General features: G+C 35.2%; 1 protein-coding gene and 1 long non-coding RNA gene across 6 annotated transcripts in view; both read left to right on the top strand.

Moving 5' to 3' along the window:
- LOC124431969 (Krueppel-like factor 6) overlaps positions 1-21187 on the top strand; it is a 301934-nt gene that overhangs the window by 111826 nt on the left and 168921 nt on the right. The window lies entirely within an intron of this gene.
- Positions 1-21187, top strand: part of LOC124431975 — a 37462-nt gene that overhangs the window by 12903 nt on the left and 3372 nt on the right. Inside the window, exons 3-4 of one of the 3 annotated variants that reach the window (XR_006944156.1) lie at positions 16916-17046; positions 17126-17353. This is a non-coding gene — a long non-coding RNA (uncharacterized LOC124431975). Of the gene's footprint in view, positions 1-16915; positions 17047-17125; positions 17354-19794; positions 20741-21187 lie in introns of those variants that run through there. The other 2 variants (XR_006944158.1, XR_006944157.1) reach the window with 2 other exon arrangements.

The following is a 21187-nucleotide window of genomic DNA, read 5'->3' as shown; positions in this document are numbered from 1 at the left end:
ATAAATGCATACATAATTAGTTGATATCAATTTCACTTGTTGAGCTGACCCGATTCATCGAATAAGTACGATTAAAATTGTCTTGTACGTTTGTAAACAGATTTTATTTTACAGAAAGAAATTACAAAAAAACTTTCGATCACTTTCGTAAGCGTTCTTTTTATATTTAAATAAAATGAAAAAATAAATTATACGAGAGGAAACATTCTAATGATAGTGTCCCTTGATATTTCTTACTTAAAAAAGAAAAAAAAATTATGTTCATAAAAACATAATTACATCGATCGAAAAAGTTTTTCTTATAAAATCATTTCTTCCTTTAGGAACGCCTCCCGTTTTTTTTTTTTTTTCTTTTTTTTTGAAGCGTTAAAAGATCTCTGAATGTTTCAAAAGTAACGTCGTAACATCGTCTTATAATTAAATGATAAATACATATTGGGTTTTTTTTTTTTTTTTTTTTTTTTTTTTTTAATAGAACGATATAAGTATTTATTAGAAATTCTCGATAAATACGTTCGAATGACATTTAACATCCATGACCTCGGTGTACGAAGTTCACCGTAAGGGTTAATTGCCGTGGGTTATGCATTAATATCGTACGATCGATGGCACAGTTATCCACTTTTGTGAGTGTAGGTCACGAAATCGAGACACGTTTCTATTACATTGTTACCATCTGGTTTCGATGACGTGCGAATTGTCATCGAAGATCATAAAAATAGAGTATTGAGTAAGTAAGACGAGATAAGTTGATCGGATTGTTCTATTGATCGAAATCGATGGACGGAATCGAGAACGATTCTATTTTAAACAAGGTTTCTTCTACAAAGTTATACCAAAAATAATATAAGGGATATTAATTAAATTGAGTTTTATAAATTCGTCAATGTACGTAATCTTTAAAAACTGGTTCATGATGTATTAAAGATTTGGAGAAATTTATGAGATTTTCTATGTACCTTTATCTCTTTATATCAAAAAAAAAAAAAAAAAAAAAAAAGAAAAAGAAAAAAAAAGAGAAAAAAAGAAAGAAAGAAAGAAATCATAATCTTAGAAAAACGCAGAACAAAAACTGTACAATTCAATGTTTCATTATTATGAATTCTACGAGTTACGGAAATGGTGTTTAACGTCACTATGCCAGGATCATTTGAAAATATGAAGTGCGAGGAAGTCATCGAACGTCATCACCGCTATTATTATCCCGATAATTATCATAGTAATGAGCATTTGAGATTTTAATTATCATAAATTTGCTTATATAATGTGTCGTGAGATTGGCAAGATGAACGAATAGATATAAAGCAGATATAAATGTAACGAATTAAAAAGATCAATTCGTTCGATCGATCTTGTCAGCGTTAATCAGAGCAAAGCCATACTATGTATATTGTTTCAAGATATATTACAAATTCTTGGCTCAACCATAAATTCGTTTTAATCTTTAAGAAAATATCTCTCGTTTAATTACGACATTTAAATAAAACTCCCCTTATTTTCAAGTTTATCCGTCGAAAATTATATTACAAAGATTCATTAGCATTACCCAATCTACTATTACCATTTATCCATTGATCCGTTCGTACACTTGTCCCATTAGAATCTAATACAATGAAACATCTGACACTGCATGAAATAATACCAATGATTTAATCGGCATCTAATATAATTAACTCGGTTTAATATAATTTACGTAATTATAAAATTCAAATACCTCCTGAGTATATGTTTAATGAAATATAATATAACATAACCATTAATATATTGAATCTTAATCAATTTCAAAGTTGGCTTGCTTTCATTTCATTTCATTCACGCTGATTTGACTCGAGCGTTTCTAATTATAAGGGGGAATACGATGAACGGTCGGGGTAAAGACGAGTGAAACACGAGAGAGAAAGGTAAGAGGTATGTATGGGAGATGTTTAAAAGAAAAGAGAGAGAGGCTCGGAGGTGGGGGAGGGAGAGGAGAGAGAAAGGAAGGGAATGGAGTTGATGAGGAGGGTGAGGCGGAGGAAGGTACATAGAGAAACGAGTATCGTGTGACGGAAGCTTCGCGGGCTTTCACGTAGCACCTCCTTCGTCTCGATGAATGCTTATGCACTTCTTAGACTATGTGCGTAAAGTACCTTCTATGTAAAACGAAGAAGACGTAGGAGGATTCGTGGAATATACCTCGACAAGGTGAAAGAGAGAGAGAGAGAGAGAGAGAGAGAGAGAGAGAGAGAGAGAGAGAGAGTGAGAGAGAGAGTGAGAGAGAGAGTGAGAGAGAGAACATGGTGCGAAGGTAATATAACGAGGTCAGGTTGCCAACGTCGTTGCTACGTTTTAGTCTTCGAAAGCCTTTTAGTCTTTGGTAAACGAGATCTTTTCGTCTTTCTGAAAATCTTCGAAGCGTGTCTCGTAAAAGAAAGAGGATGACGAAAACACAAAGTTAATACTTTTAAAAGCCTTCCATTATTATTGTTGTTATTATTATTATTATCATCGTCATCGTCGTCATCTTCGTCGTCGTCGTCGTAATGAATATATTATGTAACGTTGATGTGTAGGATTAAATGTTTCAGAAAGGATCTGATATAAAACGATATATTTTTCCTTTCTCTCCCACCCCCTCTCTCTTCTGATTCTTTTTTTTTTTTTTTTTTTTTTCTAAATATAATCCTCAAAATCGAAATAGTACAGACATTATTACGATATCGAGAAAATATCGATATTTTCGAATAATATCGTGCATATACGAAATTATATCTCTGCTCGAAATTGTATCTATTGAATTATCAGAGAGATGTTTGTTCGAAGCGTGATAGATACGTACGTTTCGCCGAAGAGACGAAAATGCAGGACGAACGGAGGAAGGATTCGTTCGATCGTTAAATATTTCGGTAGCGTGAATGGAAGTGGCGAGTTCGCGGAGTTCCTATCCGATCTCGTCTGCGTTCTCTCCTGGGCATCACGTCGGACGAAATCAGCGGAGCGCATTGAACCCTCGACAATGGAACTATCGCGAGCGTTTGTTGATGCGCGCAACCCTTTCGTCGTTGCCTTTACGAATGCAGTAGCGCGCGTTGTTGGATGGCGGCCCGTGTACTTGCACGCGGTGCGTATGCTTTTCGCATGAGAACGCAATCGTGTTGGAACGGGGAACCAAAGAGGGAGAGAGAGAATGAAAGAGCGAGCGAGAAGATAGATAGTGCTAGTAATAGTAGAGAGAAACAGAGAGAAAGAGAGAGAGAGAGAGAGGGAGAGAAAGAGATTCGTTCGAACGAATGGTCAATCGATCGATACTCTATGGAATATACTCTAATAATTAATTTTTAATATAAATTAATAAGTACTTTTCGCTCTTCTTTTTTTCTTTAATTTTTTTTTTTTTTAATATACAGAATGTATATTAAATATTAGCCGTTAGTTTGTAAATGTATTGGATGCATCAATATGAGAAAGCAAATTTATTATACTATAGATATATATCTTCAATTAAAATGTTGAGTAAATGTGTGAGAGAATAGACATAGTAATAGTTAAGGGAGAGAGAGAGAAAGAGAAAGAGTTAACTTGTATATATTTTTATCATAACGAAGTACATATTTGTTTGGACGTGTTTACGTGAACTTTTTCTTTACTTTCTTCTTTTTTCTTTTTGCAAAAGAAATATTAACAACTCACATTTTTAATATGTCCAACATTTGTCTTCTTTCTTTTTTCTTTTTTTCAACATCAAATCGTGTGACGCATAAAGTAGCATAACTATTCTCCATACATAAACGTTTACCTTTCAGTGAACTAATAAATATGTATATATTTTTTCTAAATATGTATAATGTATTTAAAATATGAATCACTATTACAAAAGTACGTATAGAACGTATGAAAATAAGAGAGAGAGAGAGAGAGAGAAGGAAGCAATATATATTTTTTTCAAGAATATAATATATAATATATATTGGGAATATATAAATATATTTTGGGAGATATATATATTTTTTCTTTTTTAGAGAATATATATATATATATATATATATATATATATTTATATTTATATATATATATATGTATTTCCAAAGGGAATAACAATAAAATCGATCAGTAATTCTTCGAAGAATAGTTCGCTTGTAGAAATCAAGATAAAGAGTACATCGTTTATCGTCAAAAGGAATTTCAACGAGAACACAAGTATCTCTGTGCGTGTTTCTGTATGATAAATATTGGAAATAGGGGGAGGGTGCACTCGGAAAAGTGCACAGTTGCAATATGAAACGTCTTTGAAGGGTGACAGAAAGAATCTCAAGGGGTTTCGATGGAGATAGTAGAAGGTAGGTAAAGGTGCTTCTTTTGGACGAGGAGGATCATCTCGTGTGGTGTCAAGTTCGAGATTGAGAGTGTTGCTACTGCTGTTGCTACTGCTACTACTACTGCTGCTGCTACTATTACTACTGCTGCTGCTGCTGCTGCTGCTGCTGCTGCGGCACGTGGATCACGGAGGAGCAGTCTCATACGCACACGGATGTCATTGTTGCTCACGAGTACTTTCTCTCTCTCTTTCTTACACGCGAGCAAAAGCGTAACCGAGCGATTACCTCGATAAATTTCATGAATGGGCCCGTAGGCAGTCATTGACTACACTTGTACCGTTGCGGTGTGAAAGAATGCAAAAAAAGAGGTTTCTATGGAACCCTACGGCTTGCAGCACCCTCTTCCCCCACCTCTCTCTTTCTCTTTCACTTTTTTTTCTCTCTCTCGTTCTCTCTTTCTACCTTGCTCTTTTTTCTCTCTCTCTTTCTCTCTCTCTCTCTCTCATTCTTTTCTCTTTATCCCTCTCGTTGTGGCCCTCCTCATGTCTCGACGCAGCCTTCGCAAGAACATAATGCACTTAGCAGCTTGCCGCGTACCGTTTCGCGTTACGCCATTGTGAAGGGTCCTTGTCAAGTTTCCCTTGTCTTCCCCCCCTCTCTTTCTCTCTCTCTCTCTCTCTCTCTCTCTCTCTCTCTCTCTCTCTCTCTCTCTCTCTCTCTTTCACTCTTTCTCTCTCACCCTACTCGTGCCTCGTTTCTCACCGAGGCACACTTCCCATTGTACCGAAGAAAGTCCCGTAAAGTGTGCCACGCAACCTGTACGACGTACGAGTGTCGGTCGTCTCTTATCGTTCCCCTCCTTCTTCTTTTTTTTTCCTTTTAATTTTTTTTTCTGTTTTTTTTTTTTTTCTTCTTTTTTTTCTTCTCTACTTTTCTTTATTTTTCTTTTCATTCACATATTTCTGTATCTATCCATCTATTTATCTATCCATCTATCTACTATCCATTCATATTTCAATTTATGTATGTATATACGTATGTAGGTATACGTACGATTCGTTAATTATAAATACGCTTGTTTTACCCACGTAGATACTACTTACATCTAACCAATGTATTTCTTTTCTTTTCTCATCTTTTCTTTTTCCTCTTGATGGAAGCTTTTGTTTAATCCTTTGACGTCAGAAATGATTAGTCTTGATAAAATGTGTATTGATAAAATTCGATTTTAACGTTCATAAAATAAAAACGTCGATCGTCGTTACATTGAATGATTAAGGTACTCGTCGATGTTTATCACTTCTTTGATTGATCACAACCAATCGAATAGTTGTTTTTACTTTAAAGGAAGGCAAAAAGAATGATGATGTTGGTAGTGGTAGTGGGAGTAAGAGTAGGCGGGAGATACACATACGCCTACACATGCACACGCACACGCACACACACACACACATATATATATATATATATATATTATATATATATAGACAGATACAAAGACAAACGCATGCGAGATAAAACTATTCGAATTTATTCGAGTTTGATTGTATAACAGATGTAAGATAAGATGAAAGATTCGTGTTTTTAATCGCATTTCTCGCAGTACGTTACTCTTGGAAATTTTCCCTTCCGGTCCTGGCTCTGGTAAAACGCGCATCGCCGGCATGAGAGCACGACTGGCATGAAATTTTAATAAATGTCATGCTCTCGTAATTCTTCTTTTGGCCACCAGAAATGGGTCAACCGTGTGTACCGTCCGAGAGCGTCGCGCGTCAGTAAAATTACATGCAAGTTTAGAGCCAAGAGGGGACAGAGAAAGACCGAGAGAGAGAGAGAGAGAGGGAGAGAGAGAGAGAGAGAGAGAGAGAGAGAGAGAGATAAAGAGATAGAAAAGGGGAACACGCTCCCTATCGTGCAAACGGCTTAACCCAACATCTTTTTACTTGAGTAAAATTGAGTGTGTGTACCTTCGTTCACAGCTGCGGATTACGAGATTTCTTTAAAAAAAAAAAAAAAAAAAAAAAAAAGAAAAAGAAAGAAAAAAGAAAAGATAAACTTGAGATCCAATTATCTCGTACCGAGTATAATTTCAACGAATTAAGATCTTTTAAAAGTCCATCCATCGGATATATGTATGTATTATACGTATGTATGCATGTACATATCTTATCTTATAAAAATACATCTATTACATATCTTATCAAATAGTATATATCTTATAAAATATATTTATTCGAAATATATAAATACATAAGTTTGAATGTAAGTATACGTTCAAACTTATTATTAGATTGATAGAAATGATTGGTGGTGAAGGTTGGGCGCGAGGGAGTTAGGGAGGAGGTTTATGAGAATGTACGAAATTTTTCGAAAATTCGAGAATGGTGGAAAGAGTATACATGTATTATCATGATATATAGAATGCGATCGAATCGGATGACGGATATGACATCGCGATAGTTCAACTCGTATATTTGTGATTCGAGATAAGGGAACACACATAGCAGAGGTTGCTCACATCGAGACCATTGGTAATTCATGTTCTCGCAGGCGAAGAGTTGCGTTATAAGATTAATGAACAAATAGCCCTCCCTGTCGAGAGAAAGAGAAAGAAAGAGAGAGAGGTTGGTTTGGATGAGACGAAACCAAATATGGTGCTCTCGCCCTCGGGCCACATGAATGATGCAACGCGCGAGCATGGATTTACAATCGAGATGCATTACGCGACGTGCACAACGGGACATCGACTTTCTTAACCTTCATGAAGAACACGTCGAAAATCTCTCTTTCTCTCTTTCTCTTTTCATTCTTTTTCTTGGAAATAGCAATATTTTTGGTTCTTTCGTTCATTGGAAATAATGAACAATTCCCGTAGATACTTTTATAGATTTATTGCGCATTGTCTATCATTGATCTTATATGTATGATCATAATGTTAGTTGTGTACATGTCCTAATTGATTTTTTTTTTTTGATCGTATAATTATATCGTTTATTATATACTTATATATATATACGCACACTTGTACATGCATACATAAATACATAGATCGAGTTTCGAAGAAACGATGACGTGTTCACATTTGTGTGGATGTTTTAAAATGAACATTACGAAAGTATATTCATTTGCGGAGGAGGAGGGGAATAAAAAGGAGGATACAATCGAGGAAGACTTAAAAATTATAATATACTTAATATTGTATGTATAAATAATTTCTCTAATGCTAATTATATGTATATATTATATATTGGAATTGGAAAACTTTGTAGGATTTATTAATACTTTGTTTAGTATGCTACGATTTTTAAATTTAAAAAAAAGAATTTACAGATCCTAAAAATGATATATATATTTTTCTTTTAATTTAAAAATTATATATATATATATATATATATATATATATTTGATTTTAAAATTATAAATAAAATATATAAACATCTAAATAAAATTTTCAATGTTCGAATGATAAAGAGGAGATGAAACAAAAGTAAAAAGAAAAGAAGGAAAAAGGGGAACAGAACAAAAGAGAAAAAGAAATTGATTGGTACAAGAAGATCCAGTAAAAATGTAACCTTCTAAGAAATCAAGTCGATAGTTGAAATATTCTTTCGTTTCTTATGACACACACATATATATATATATATATATCTACATGGGTATACATAGAAAGTGGAATCCCATTCGTTAGAATGATTCGATTCACATTTACTTATATACATAAATGGAAGAAGAAGAGTTCGTTCGTTCGTGGTATACGGACTGAAATTCACACACGTTTACCATACAAATAGCGTGATTTCCATGAGTTTCTGGTCTTCGTTAGCGTACTCTCGCTTGAGTGAAAGAGGGTTCAGTGAAGGGTCGGACGGGAAGGAGAAGTGGGAATCGTGAAACTTTCGCATCGAACACTACCGGTATTGTTTCGTTCATACTCGAGAAGAGAGAACAAGGCGACGTTGTGAGGTTTTACTCCTGGGGTCTTTTCTTCACGCGATAACCCGTGTGGAAACCTCACGGTATTCTCTCCTTTGCCCACCCGTCCCACCCCCATCCCCAACCCCCCGTATCCCATCTCACACCCTACTCCTCTCTTTCTATCTCTCTCTCTCTCTCTTTCGGTCTCAATTTATCTCCGTCTCTCTCTCTCTCTCTCTGTCTCTCTTTCTCTCTTTTCCATCTTTCTTCTACAGAAGAATATCGAGAATTTCCTCTTAAGGTGCTGCCAGAAGGACAGAATCCCTTCACAATATACTGTTTTGTTCGCGGAACAACTTCAATGTTCCTTCGAGAATTCTTCGTAATGCTTTCGAATTATTGGTTATGCGCGATGTAATGTATAATAATGTAATAATTATGTCATGTTTACGATTAAAATTGATTAATAATGTTGTTATTATTATTATTATTATTATTATTAACTATTTTATTCGAAGAATAAATAGTAATAACTATGTAACTTCTTCTTTTTTTTTTTTTCCAAAACATAAACAGTTGCAAGTTTATATCAAAATAGATAATAATAATTACTTAATTTGGTTTTTCTTTTTCTTTTTTTTTTTTTTTTCTTTTATAAAGCAAAAATAGTTAAAAGTATTCGTGTCAATAAAGATCGAATTACTTTATGTAATAGAATACGTTGCAATGGTCCACTTTAATCCGACGATGTTGTTCATAAATCGGTAAATACTTTTAAGTAACGAAAAATACGAAGAAATTCAATTCTCGGATTTTAACGAGAATATTTTTATCATCGTCGGAACGTATAAGAACTTGTAAGTCCGAGGGATTTAGAAGTAATACGACTGGAGGGCTCTTGAGAGATCAGCTGAATGTCTGGCAATGATCTTCAGAAGAACTTGTCTGGTTTAAGGCTTGATGATCTAAGGCAGAATCATTCAAATTCTAAGCACGAATTATCGGGTACTGTTTCTCGTCCTTTTTTTTTCCTTTTTATAGGCAATATTATATATAGTAATAATTAAACAAAATCGTATAACTAAAATATTTTCCTTAAAATTAAAAAAAAAAATATATAAATTGCATATAAACGTATATACACATACACACATGTACGAAATTATATAGAATATATAATATAATTATATATTCTTATATGGCTTTACTACATTCAGAAATACTAGGTTTCATGCTCGAAGAGATAGAAAACGTCCGTCCAATATCGATATACATATATAATCGTATATATATATATATATGTATGTATGTATGTATATCGAAGGCATCTCCGAAAATAAAGCACACGTTTATGAGTGTCCCTACGTGTGTATGCATGCGTACGAGCTCGTTGAATTGTCGATACGGGAGTGCATCTACGTAGCCTGTTGCATCCTTCGAAAACGGAACCATTCGAGCACTCTAGGTCCTATTATGTTCCTTGGATTTGCAATTTAAAATCGCCTTTTTTAAGTATGTGAAGAGCGTATATATGTAATAGATACATATGTACAATAAAATATATATATTTTGTATATATATATATATATTAATTTTTTTTCCATTTTTTCTTTTTTACGATCATATTCTCTTTGCATTTTTTTTAACTAAATTGATTCTGTTCGCGTTAGGATTATCATTCGATCTTCGCTTCATTCAGAGAATTTCGATAGACTAAGTCACCGATAGGTTCATTAACGACGCCTTCATCAAGATCAAGAGGAATAACGGTGTACATTGATTGTCAAAGAAACCTTACGATAATGATAAAAATGGTAAATAGAGCTTTCCAATGAGATTTTAACGATGGCTATGCTTTTTGAACCAATTCACTTATCTTAGGAACCGGCTCGGCAAATACTTTGTCATGCAAATGTCGGATTATAATCATCCGCCTGTATAAATTTTAACTACGTCTTTCCCTTCCAATCTCTTCCCCGCAGAGTCTAATTTCTCGCCTACATATATATTTTGGTACGACGAAAGAGAGAGACAGAGAGAAAGATAGATTGATAGAGAGAAAGAGAGAGAAGCAACGGGTCCGGGGTACATCGATTGGATAGGAAAAGAAAACGAAACGAAATGAAACGACGTAGCGATTGGTGGGTGGTAGAAGTGGGAGGGAGGAGGGGGAAGAGAGAAATAAAAATTCAAATCGGTTACGAACGGAATTGATTTCCAAGAAAAAGAGAGAAAGAGAGAGAGAAAGAAGAGAAGAGATTTCACGACTAAAAGTAAGATTCTTATTGCATTAGTATTTAGATCAGTCTCGAAGAATTTGCGTTTTTCTGATAAAACTTTCGTTATTTTAATAATGTACAAGCCAAGAATATTTCAAAGTTCTACCTTCGAGTTTAGGTATTTTCTTTTTTGTATTGGGAAATGTAGATTGATATGTATCATAAGATTATTTTATTTTTATTTCTCAATGGAAACGTTACATCAAGCATTCAACGTTGATCTCGTAGTATTCTGAATATTACGTAGTGTCGTAATTAAGTCATTTAGATTAATCCTTTTGATTAAAACTTTTCTTTCCGACATATAATATAAATAATGAACAAGCCAAGAATAATTTCATAGTCCTACGGAATGTCTGAGAATTCTCTTTGGATTGAAGGAAGATTGATCAACAAAGGAAAAAAAAAAAAGAAAAGAAAACGTAGATCGATAGACGACGACTCAACCGTACGTCATTATTTTACATTGTCAACGTTAACAAGCTCTGGACGTTGGTTTCATGACATCGTAAACATAAGGAGCGAACTTAAACGCGATTAGATCAGTCGACAAATAACAATGACTTGATGCGTACGACTTACTGAGCCTAGGCACGACTTGACTTGGCTTGGCTTGGCTTGGCTAGGTTTGGCTCGGCTAGGTTTGGCTTGGCTTGGCTAGGTTTGGCCTGGCTAGGTTTGGCTTGGCTTGGCTTGGCTTGGCTCGGCTCGGTTAAACTGTTGGTAATTAATGCCGACCGCATTTCCACGGTTTGTCGCGTTTATTCGGGCTCATTATCAGGGCGAGAACGAGCGTTAATGAACGTAATTGCGGATGAAAGGTCTCTCTGACGTAGCCCCGACGAGTCACGGACGGACGATCGACTCTGTATTACCCACGGGAAACGATTTGTCGTTGATCCAACGATCCATAGATCCGTCTTCCGCTTCGTGGCCAAACGATACTTTGAAAAGGGAGAAACGGATCTCTGACTGAGGTTTCGTCGTTGTTGCGCAAAGGAAATCGATCGGCACGAATAATTTCTCTTCTCTATATGCTTTTAAACATTGACTTTTGAGAAATGATTTTTCCTTTTTTTCCTTACTCCTTTTTTACTTAACTCTTTCTCTCTCTTTTCATTTCTTTGTATGCCTCAGCTACGTCCCAATTTCATAATAGTGAAAGCTGGATATATGTATGCCGCGGTTTCAATTTCACAAGGAATACGAGATAAATATTTGGCAAGGTATCGATCATTATTATTTTACGCTTAGTTTAACTTAGTTTTTCAGAATGTACTATCGTCGTAGATTGAAAGACGATTGAAGCGAACGAAAATCCTACGGCGCGTACTCCTCCTCATTCCACAGGTGCTCATTCAGCAGCAGGTGTCTAGTCTCTTTATCGGGAATGAATAATTTCTCTCCGTCGAAGCGCGCCGAATCGAGTCGGCCACTGATTTTCCCAATCCCCGGGAATTTCCTTGGGGAAATTAGCCTCATCCGAAGATTCCCATGGTTCGCGTTAAGCGAGAGATCGTTGGATTATGGAAGACGCTTTCAGGAAGGTGGAGAGGGTGAAAGGGACGGCGGGAGGGAGGGAGGGAGGAAAAGAATAGAGGGGAGGTTCTAGCTCTAAAATCGTGATCGTTCGTCTTATTTTGAAAAGTTACTCTCTTCGGGAAATCGATCTTATTCTTTTCTAAATGCCACATCCTCCATTCGTCGATTTTTCTTTCTTTCCTTTCCTCTTTCTTTCTTTCTTTTTTCCTTTCTATCTTACTTCTTTTCTTTCGTCCTTTCAGAAAGAAATTTAAATATGTTTGCCGAGGACACCGTACTCGAACGACTCGCGATGAGCGATGGTGACGAACGAAAGTCGCTAGAAATTAATTGCGAAAAATCGATCGTAGGTGCGAGCTCGGCGATATTTCATGCGACTGCCGGCATTCAATTAAAATCAAACCGTTTGGGAAATGGGAAAAGAGTCGGTGCGCTACCAACGCAGAATGCTGCCGCGCTTCGACGAGGAGAGATTCCGAATTTGAATATCTGATTGGACGAAGCGAAATTCAATTAAGCGGGGCCGCCATTGAAAGGAGATCAACGTGGTAGAGTAGAGAACGCGGACGCGAACGCGAACGAAAAGTTCATTTCGCGTCGGGCACACCTCACCGATTTGGAAATATTATATTTAATATTGAATCTATAATAATCCCTTATCTCTGACGTTATTGCAAGGTGTAAATACAAAGGGCAATTTTATCGATTACGTACATGCGTACGTTCAAAATAATAATCCAGGTTATACTCCTTCTAGTCTTCATTATATAATAATAATTTCATTGTATGCACTCTTTGTATGTTTATGCGTATATGTGTACGTGGGTGCGTGGATGTGCGTGTGGGTTGTATATATAAGTATATACATATTTATATAAATATAAATTCGTTGAAATGGCGAGCATAGCGAGTGGTATTTGACCTGAATTATTCTCGACTCGCTCGAAGGGTCGACTTTCAAATGAATTTGTAATTCGTGGAATTACGTGGCCCCACCTCTCCCCGCTGCTCCACGGTGCTTCTAATTATTTTATTCCACATGAGCGTCCACTTCGGCGAATTCTCCCTATGCGCTTACCTTCGTCCTTTCTCTCTCTCTCTCTCTCTCTCTAGCAGTGTACATAATTTTCGGGATTTTCTCGGTGTTCCCGCGTGGAAATTATCCGTGGGATGGAGGTGGTGTAGGCGGGACAGGGACAGGGATGAGAACGGGGACAGGGACGAAGGCAGTGTGTACTGGGGAAACGTATTCCAAGCTCGAAAAGTCGTCGGTTCTGTTGGTGACGTGTCAGTAATACTACTAACATTATATCCAACATAGGTATCTGGTACTCTCCTAGTGTGTAAAACGCTCGAAAGTTGCTAGCTTTCACCCTCTTTCTCTCTCTCTCTCTCTCTCTACCTCATTGTTGTTTTTGTTATTGTTGTTGTTGTTGTTATTATTATTATTATTGTTGTTGTCGTTATTGTCGTTGTTGTTGCCGTTGTTGACGTTAGCGTTGCAAGCGAAGCGATAAATGCAATGATTCCGAGAATATTTTATTGTGAGTGCTATGTACCTGGGGAGCGTGTTACACCGATAACACATTTTATTACCTACGTAACGTACCTCGAATAGTCCAGAAGGCGAATCGAGAGGAAAGTAAAATAATCGTTTATATAATAACGCCTTGATTTAAGATCTCTGAGTCACGTGCATTTACGAACGATAAACGGAAAGAGAGACAGACAGAAAGAGAGGGAGAGAGAGAGAGAGGGTTGGTATTTAATATACCGAATTTCAAAGAAAAGAGGCAATATCCGTGCTCCCTTTCGAGAGGAAAGACGAATAGAAAGAGAGAGAGAGAGAGAGAGAGAGAGAGAGAGAGAGAGAGAGAGAGAGAGAGAGAGAGAGAGGGAGAGAGGGAGAGAAATTGTGAAAAGAGAAGAAGGATACGTAGTAGGGTCCCAATAAAAATGCAAATTTTTTCGGGAATCTACCAGCTATCTACAATGAAAGAACCAGATGGCACACGATACTCCTATCGTTTCGCTTGTATTTACGTATCTACTCGTCAAATGGAAAGGTAGATCGAAAAAGAGAAAAACAGAATAGTGGGAGGACAGAATGAAGTTTTGTGTGCGTGTCAGTATGCGTGCGTGCGTGCCTGTGTATATATGGGTATGCGTGTACGTTTGTATGTGAATGAAAGAGAAAGAGAGAGAGAGAGAGAGATAGAGATAGATAGAGAGAAAGGAAGACAAGGATTTATGTGTTTGCGCACAACGATGCTTTCGTGTTATGTCACTCGCAAAACTTGCCGATTACCGGTGCATTCTTTAACGTATCTGTAAGTTCTCTCTCTCTCTCTCTCTCTATATATATATATATATATATATATATATATATATATATATGTGTGTGTGTGTGTGTGTGTGCGTGCGCGTGTGTGTATATATATATATACTAAAAAAGCTTCGAAAAGGATGAAGTCTACTTTTCGTAAAATGCTGCTTCGAGGCATCCATCAAGCGTATATAAAGTTCATTCGAATTTTAGGATATATGTAGATATATACATATATATATATATATATATATATATATATATATATATATATATATATATGTATATTTTACTTATATGTAAAATAGGTAGCACGCTTGGGCATCGATCAATGTACAATATATATTTCTCAAGTCGGCATACTTTTTCACCTAAAACGATAAGGTTACCACGTTTTTCTTTGAAAGAGCGATCATAATATTTTTCCTTTTGCGAATCGTTCATTCATCAAGAATGTGAAAGAGAGTGATTGAGAAAGAGAGAGAAAGAGAAGACTAGAATAGATCTCTCCTTCTTTTTCTTCTTCTTTTTTTTGTTTTCTTTTTTCCTTTTTATGTTTTGATTTTTGTTTTTACACATAGTGTACCGTATCGTGGTTACGTTTGTTGAAATATACGGAAGAATAATCAAAGATATCAGTGATTCATTCTTTTCATACTCCGTCGAACTTCGAGACGCAGTGGTGTCTCTTCGAAAGAGCGTAAAGAGAGCTCGCAAAATTTTCAAAGATTCGAGAACGCCTTCGTATATCGAAGTAGAAGAAGTAGCAGAAGAATAAGAAGTAGAAGAAGAAGTAGAAGAAAAAAAAGAAAAAGAGACAGAGAAAGAAGATGAAGAAGAAGGTACGTTATACATACATTGCTTGCAAGGGAAGACGTTTCTCTGCCGACAATTTTGCACGCTGTGTTTACATTGGAGAAATGTTTACTTTGTTAATGTAGAAGTGCAGCTTCGTTTTTGAGGAGGTCGTTCTTTTTCGTGCTTCTCGTCTCTTCTTAGGTGAAGCGTGAAGAGTAAAAGAGTAGACAAGGAAGTCCGAGGAAGAAGAAGAAGAAGAAAAAGAAAGGACGAAGAATGAAGTAGGAAGAATGAAGGACGAAGACGAAATAGTAGTAGTAGTAGTAGTAATAGGAGTGATAGTAGTGGTAGAATAGTAATAGTAAAAGTAAAAAAGGTACTGACAGAGTTTCTCGAGATGGTAGAAGAGAATATATACGCGGGCAACAGGGAAAAAGGAAGCGAACGAAGAGATTCTGGATATCCAAGGAATTTGCTGATACGTTCGTGAACCGCTTCGATTTATATGCTAAAAGACGGATCGTCGAAAAATCGTCGGAGAAAGAGACGAAACGCTTTCCTTTCCTTTCCACGCTTTTTTCTTTCCTTCTTTCTTTCTTCCTTTCTTCTTCTTCTTCTTCTTTATCTCTCTTTCTTTTTTTCTATATTTTTTTCTTTTTCTTTTCTTTTTCTTTTCTTTTTTTTTCCTTTTTTATGCATCGACAAAATCGATATTTTATATTATTTCGTAGTCGTCCAAAAAGAGAAAGAGAGAATCTCATCCTATAAGACAAAATTATTTTCATTTTTTCATGACCGTAACTCGCGAGAATCTAATAATGAAATCTTTCGATTATTGCATGGTTTACGTGGGTTATAATATAATACCGGTGTTTTATTAGATATCGTCATCTAATCGTTTTTTTCCCCTGTTTATTACGAATCTAACAAGTATGATTCGTAAATGTGTCTACGTAAATACCTTTACAAGCACGTATATCTATACATACATACACACAGGCACACACACTGTGTGGGAGAAAGAGAGAGGAAGAGAGAACACGCATACATGTAGGCACACAGTATATTTAATAACAAGATTTACGTTCTCGCGATACAATAAGGCAATTTTCTTATGGATCATTTTTCGATCGTTCCGAGTTAATACGAGGGGCTATTAAACCAGAGGATTTACGATATATAATGCGTGAACGAACGATTTTTCATCTACCACGGAAAATAATCTTGTCTCGATGGAAGGAGAATGAGAGAGAATGAGAGCAGTGTATATATCGTCGTGTTTATGTCGCCGATTGAATTTTATCCGTTTTTCCAAGAAAGAAAGAACTTTTATCCTTCTCCTTCTTACGCAATTTCTCAGGTGTTGCTTCGAATAACTCGACAGCGATCGATAACCAACGACGTTGTCCTTTCTCCGTTTTTCTTCTTATGAGGATTTCGTTATAGAAATATCCACTCGTTTTCTTTTCTCGTTTCTCAACGTTGATTCGTTCGTAACGTGTTCTCTTCCCGACAATATATATATATATATATATATGACTATATAGAAAATAATAAAAAATAAATAAGAAGCAATATAGATTATAAATCAAAACTTGCCTGTTTAGAAAATAAGTCTAAAATTCGAGACGAATTTAATCCTCTCTCTCTCTCTCTTCTTTTTTTTTTGTTTTTCTTTTATTTTTATTATCCTTTTTTGACCCGTCTACCCCGTTCCATTATGCATATCCATTTTCAAATGGAATTTATGCGACTTTCAGAATTCTTCGCTTTAAGGAAAAGATACATTGGTAAGAGTTTTAGAAAGAAGAATTTTACCGTTCCAGGATCCACTTATATTATATCTAATAATGCGAATAGAAATATATTCAAGGTGGACGCTTAATCCAAGGTATAAGTTTATAGGCATTACGTAACTCGTATTTTCGCTCGTAGACCTTGGTGTGTACCGACTTCTTCGTCTATTTCAGGATCAAAAGACCGTGAAGGCAACGAACGAATGTTCTATCCACCTCGGTGTATTTCTCTCGCATGCTTGCGGATAGATAATGACCACGAGCAAACATGGAAAAATAAGTAGGAGAACTGAGCGTGATAAATGTGTGTGTGTGTGTGTCTATATGTCTATAGTTATATTCAACATACATAAATACATACATACATACATACATACATATGTACTTGCATACGTTAAATAACAAGCGATTAGGTAAAAAGAAAAAAAAAAATAAAGAAATAAAGAAATAAAGAAAAAGAAAAAGCAATTATTCCTTGCATATTTTATTTTTTCTTATCTTGGGTTATTGGTATATAACTTTATCGTATAGTACCTAAGTACTTGTAATTTATAATAATTTTACTAATGACTAAATATCCAATATCTCTTGTCTTAATCGTAAAGATACGTAATTATAGATTAAACGTTACATCGGGTGATCATATCATCTTCGTTTGCATCGATTAGGTCACTGAAATTATTCGTAATAATGCGATCTGTGTATCGAACGAATCGCGATAGCGTTAGGGAAGATTACTTTTGTCAAATCTTTTTCCCTTTTTTTCCCTTTTTTTCTTTTTTTTTTTGTTAAAAATTTTTTTATGAATTTATCGTAAGCCTTTGACAATCATGAATCGTATTTTCTTTTGGTAATCAAGAAAGAAAAAAGAATTTCGAAAGAGAGTGTACGTAGTAACAATTTATATTGATAAGTAATGTCGACATATTGTCGATAATAAATATTAAGTATATTTACATTTAAACATAAAATGTTGAAAATTCCGACGTTACTTATTCCGGCGAAACTCATATTATATTTTATGAGAGAGATACCGAAGTACCACGTATAACGTTAGTTTGTTTTGGTACGTGGTGGAACGATCGAATTATGATCAAAAGGCAAACAACAATTTCGTGGTGGGCCAACATGGGCGTTGTTCCTCCTAGACGATGCGTTCCAACGCCGCGGGAATGCGGAATGATGATCGCAATAACGGTAACGATGTTAACGATAGTAACGCGTGAAAATTAATATTACGATGGTGTAGGTGAGATCGTATCTAATACAAAACCGTAGAACCTAACAAATGTTCACGAATAAGCGATGTTCAGTAATTAGTTGTGTGAAGCGTTTAGATAATAATGCATTTTAATTAACATCTTAGATCGTATATTAGATAGATGACATGACACTTATTTTTAAGATATCTTTAAAACTGCATATCAATGAAGGGTAATTATTATTCGGTAAAAAATTAGAACGAAATTCTTCAGGTGGAAATTCTTCAGTGATTTTTTTTCTTTCTTCTTCTTCTTCTTCTTCTTTTTTTTGTTTTTACATAAATATTAATGATAACACGGAAATATTTGCGAAGATACTTTTTGCATAGTAAACTTATCGAAAATATAAAACGACGATTATGAATATTTGTGATTATAATTATAATTCTCAATATACAAAAGTAATGACCGTAATGACCGTGATATAACGATAATCGGTCCGAAAGAACTAGTTGATAATGGTATGCTTAGGGAAAATAAAGTGTCTAAGTTCGCGTGATCTTTGTAACAGACATTATACTTTCTAAGGTATAATGAAATTTAATATTACGAAGAAGCAATAATCGATGAAAACATTTTTTTAATTTCGTTCACGAGTTATATATATATATATATACCAGTCTTGGTTTAACAGAAATTGAGTTTGTTCGATGTGTTCAGTGTGGTCGTTTCCGACTTTGGCATGGCAGGCTCTCGTTTTAACGAGCGATTTCTTCATCCGCGAATGACTTTATTCGCTCAGCATAGCCCGTGTTGCAATCTTGCTTGTTGTCTTGGAGTCGGTGCCGTTAATCGGACAAAGAGTACCGATCTTACCGGTCGCTGCGTTCCCATAATTGGCGAATAAGAACAGATGGAGTGTCCTGTTGATCGTAGTTACGAACTGCTCGTTCATTTTCTCTTGAAGGGATCGTAGATCGTTTTAAAACTCGAATTTTTCTCCTTTAAATTCGACGCTGGAAAATTTATTTAAAAAGAAAAGTCAAAGAAAACAGAAATAAGGAAAAATTGCTTTTCCTGTAATGTTTGACGAATAAAATTCAAATAATAATTAATAAATATTTGTAAAATGTCTAAAGTTCTCGTATATTTGCAAATCTTTTTGAAATCTTTTTAGGATACAATGAAACTTGTCGCCATATTGTTACACTTATTCCGCGTGTCGACTAATTCGTGTTCTTAAAGATTAATTAAAAACCCGTGCTTAATTAAAGGGAAATAAAACTTTATTTACAGCAAAGTAATCATTTTTATCGCTTTTTTTTTTATCACTCATAGATATCATTCCAACGATAATTACGGTCAAAAGGGTTAATTGGTAAAGGGTTATTGAAAAAAAGAAAAAGAAAAAAAAGGAATTACAACATTCCACTAGACGCGCACTATTTAACCCAAAAGAATGTATTTCAATTGCGATAAAATTTACTTAACTAACAACGATCATTTCATGATTAATTAGACGCTGATTTCAAAATCCAATTCTGCCATTCGTTCTATCAATTTCCTAATTTTTCAATTGATAATCCTCACTGACTCTATTAGTATCTATTATAAAATTTTATCTGTTATTTTCTATCCTAGGAGAGCTTTATCTCGCATCTATTTTGATCCATTGATTAATCGGCCTTTTTGCGGAAATTACCAGACGACAAATGGGGAAAAGTGAATCACACGGAAATGAGTTAGTCGTAAGCGTGGGCTGACACCGAGGTCACGGGTGAAACGAATATTTCTAGAGGACCGACCTTGATGACGAAAAGGAGAACAGCTCTGAGGGTAATTTTTATCAATGTTTACGAGAGTTTTCACGAAATAGAAAGAGAAAGAGAGAGAGAAGTATATACACTGATGTAGATATATTTAAATGGTTTTGGAAGAAAACCCGAGGATAAAACGCGTTGCAAATACTCGTCGGATTAATTTCGCGAATGTCGCCAATTGCGTTTCTGCGCATGACGGAAACTCGTTAGCGAATCGTCCTTCCGCAGTCTCTGTAATTAGTTCTCTTACTCTCTAAATGATTTGTCGAGGAAGCTCCTTCCTTCCTTCCTTCCTTCCTTCCTTCCTTCCTTCCTTCCTTCCCTCTCTCCTTCCTTTTCGGACAGATAGAGTTCTTAAGAGACGAATAATCGTCATTGAATTTAACAAGGAAAAATTTAATTTCTGTTTTCTTTTCTTTTCTTTTTTGAAAGAGAGAGAGAGAGAGAGAGAAAGAGAGATAAACGAAACAAAAGTGTACGTATATAATGAAATATAATTTAAATGCCGACGTGGCATTCTGTTTATTTCGAGTATGCAGATATCATATCATTGATGTCGATTCAATGTCCCATTGTTTATTCTCTTTCGAAATATTTCATATAACGAATCATCAAAGAACAGTGGTTCTTAGAAACGTTAGAGAAAACTCCTTTCCTTTCTTCTTGTATAGATAGAGATATAAATGAATGCAATATTAGCTATTCAAATTTAATAAGACGAATTTATTTAATTTTTATTTGAATTTTATTTGAAAAAAAAAAGAACAAAAGAAAAGAGAGAAAAGAGATTATACAATTGAAATGATAATTTGTCTTATCTCAAACAACTTTTATATATTATTCGTAAAAATGAATATGTTATTTCATACAAATTGTATAAATATTTCCGTTTAGAAATGGATATATATATATATATATATTGTTAAATAAATCGAATCGAGTTGGTTTCTGACAATCAACGTTAGAAATGTTATCGCGAGACATATCGCATCATTCTTAACCGTTCATTTTCAGTATCACGAAGAGAAGAACCTAACTGTAATTGATTTGACGTTTAGAACGGTGAACGCCGAGCGTTTTAACAAAAGGCTCGATTTCATGGCGAGATAGAGCAAGTAATACACACTGTGAAAACAGTTTGTCAAGCATCAGATGCTATCGTAATCATTGTTGCGAGTATCGCGTTTCGCGAGCATCCTTCATCCCGGCAGATC

The sequence above is a fragment of the Vespa crabro genome, chromosome 23 (assembly GCF_910589235.1).
Source record: "Vespa crabro chromosome 23, iyVesCrab1.2, whole genome shotgun sequence".
Classification (NCBI taxonomy): Eukaryota; Metazoa; Arthropoda; class Insecta; order Hymenoptera; family Vespidae; genus Vespa; species Vespa crabro.
This window is presented reverse-complemented; position numbering and strand designations above follow the sequence as displayed.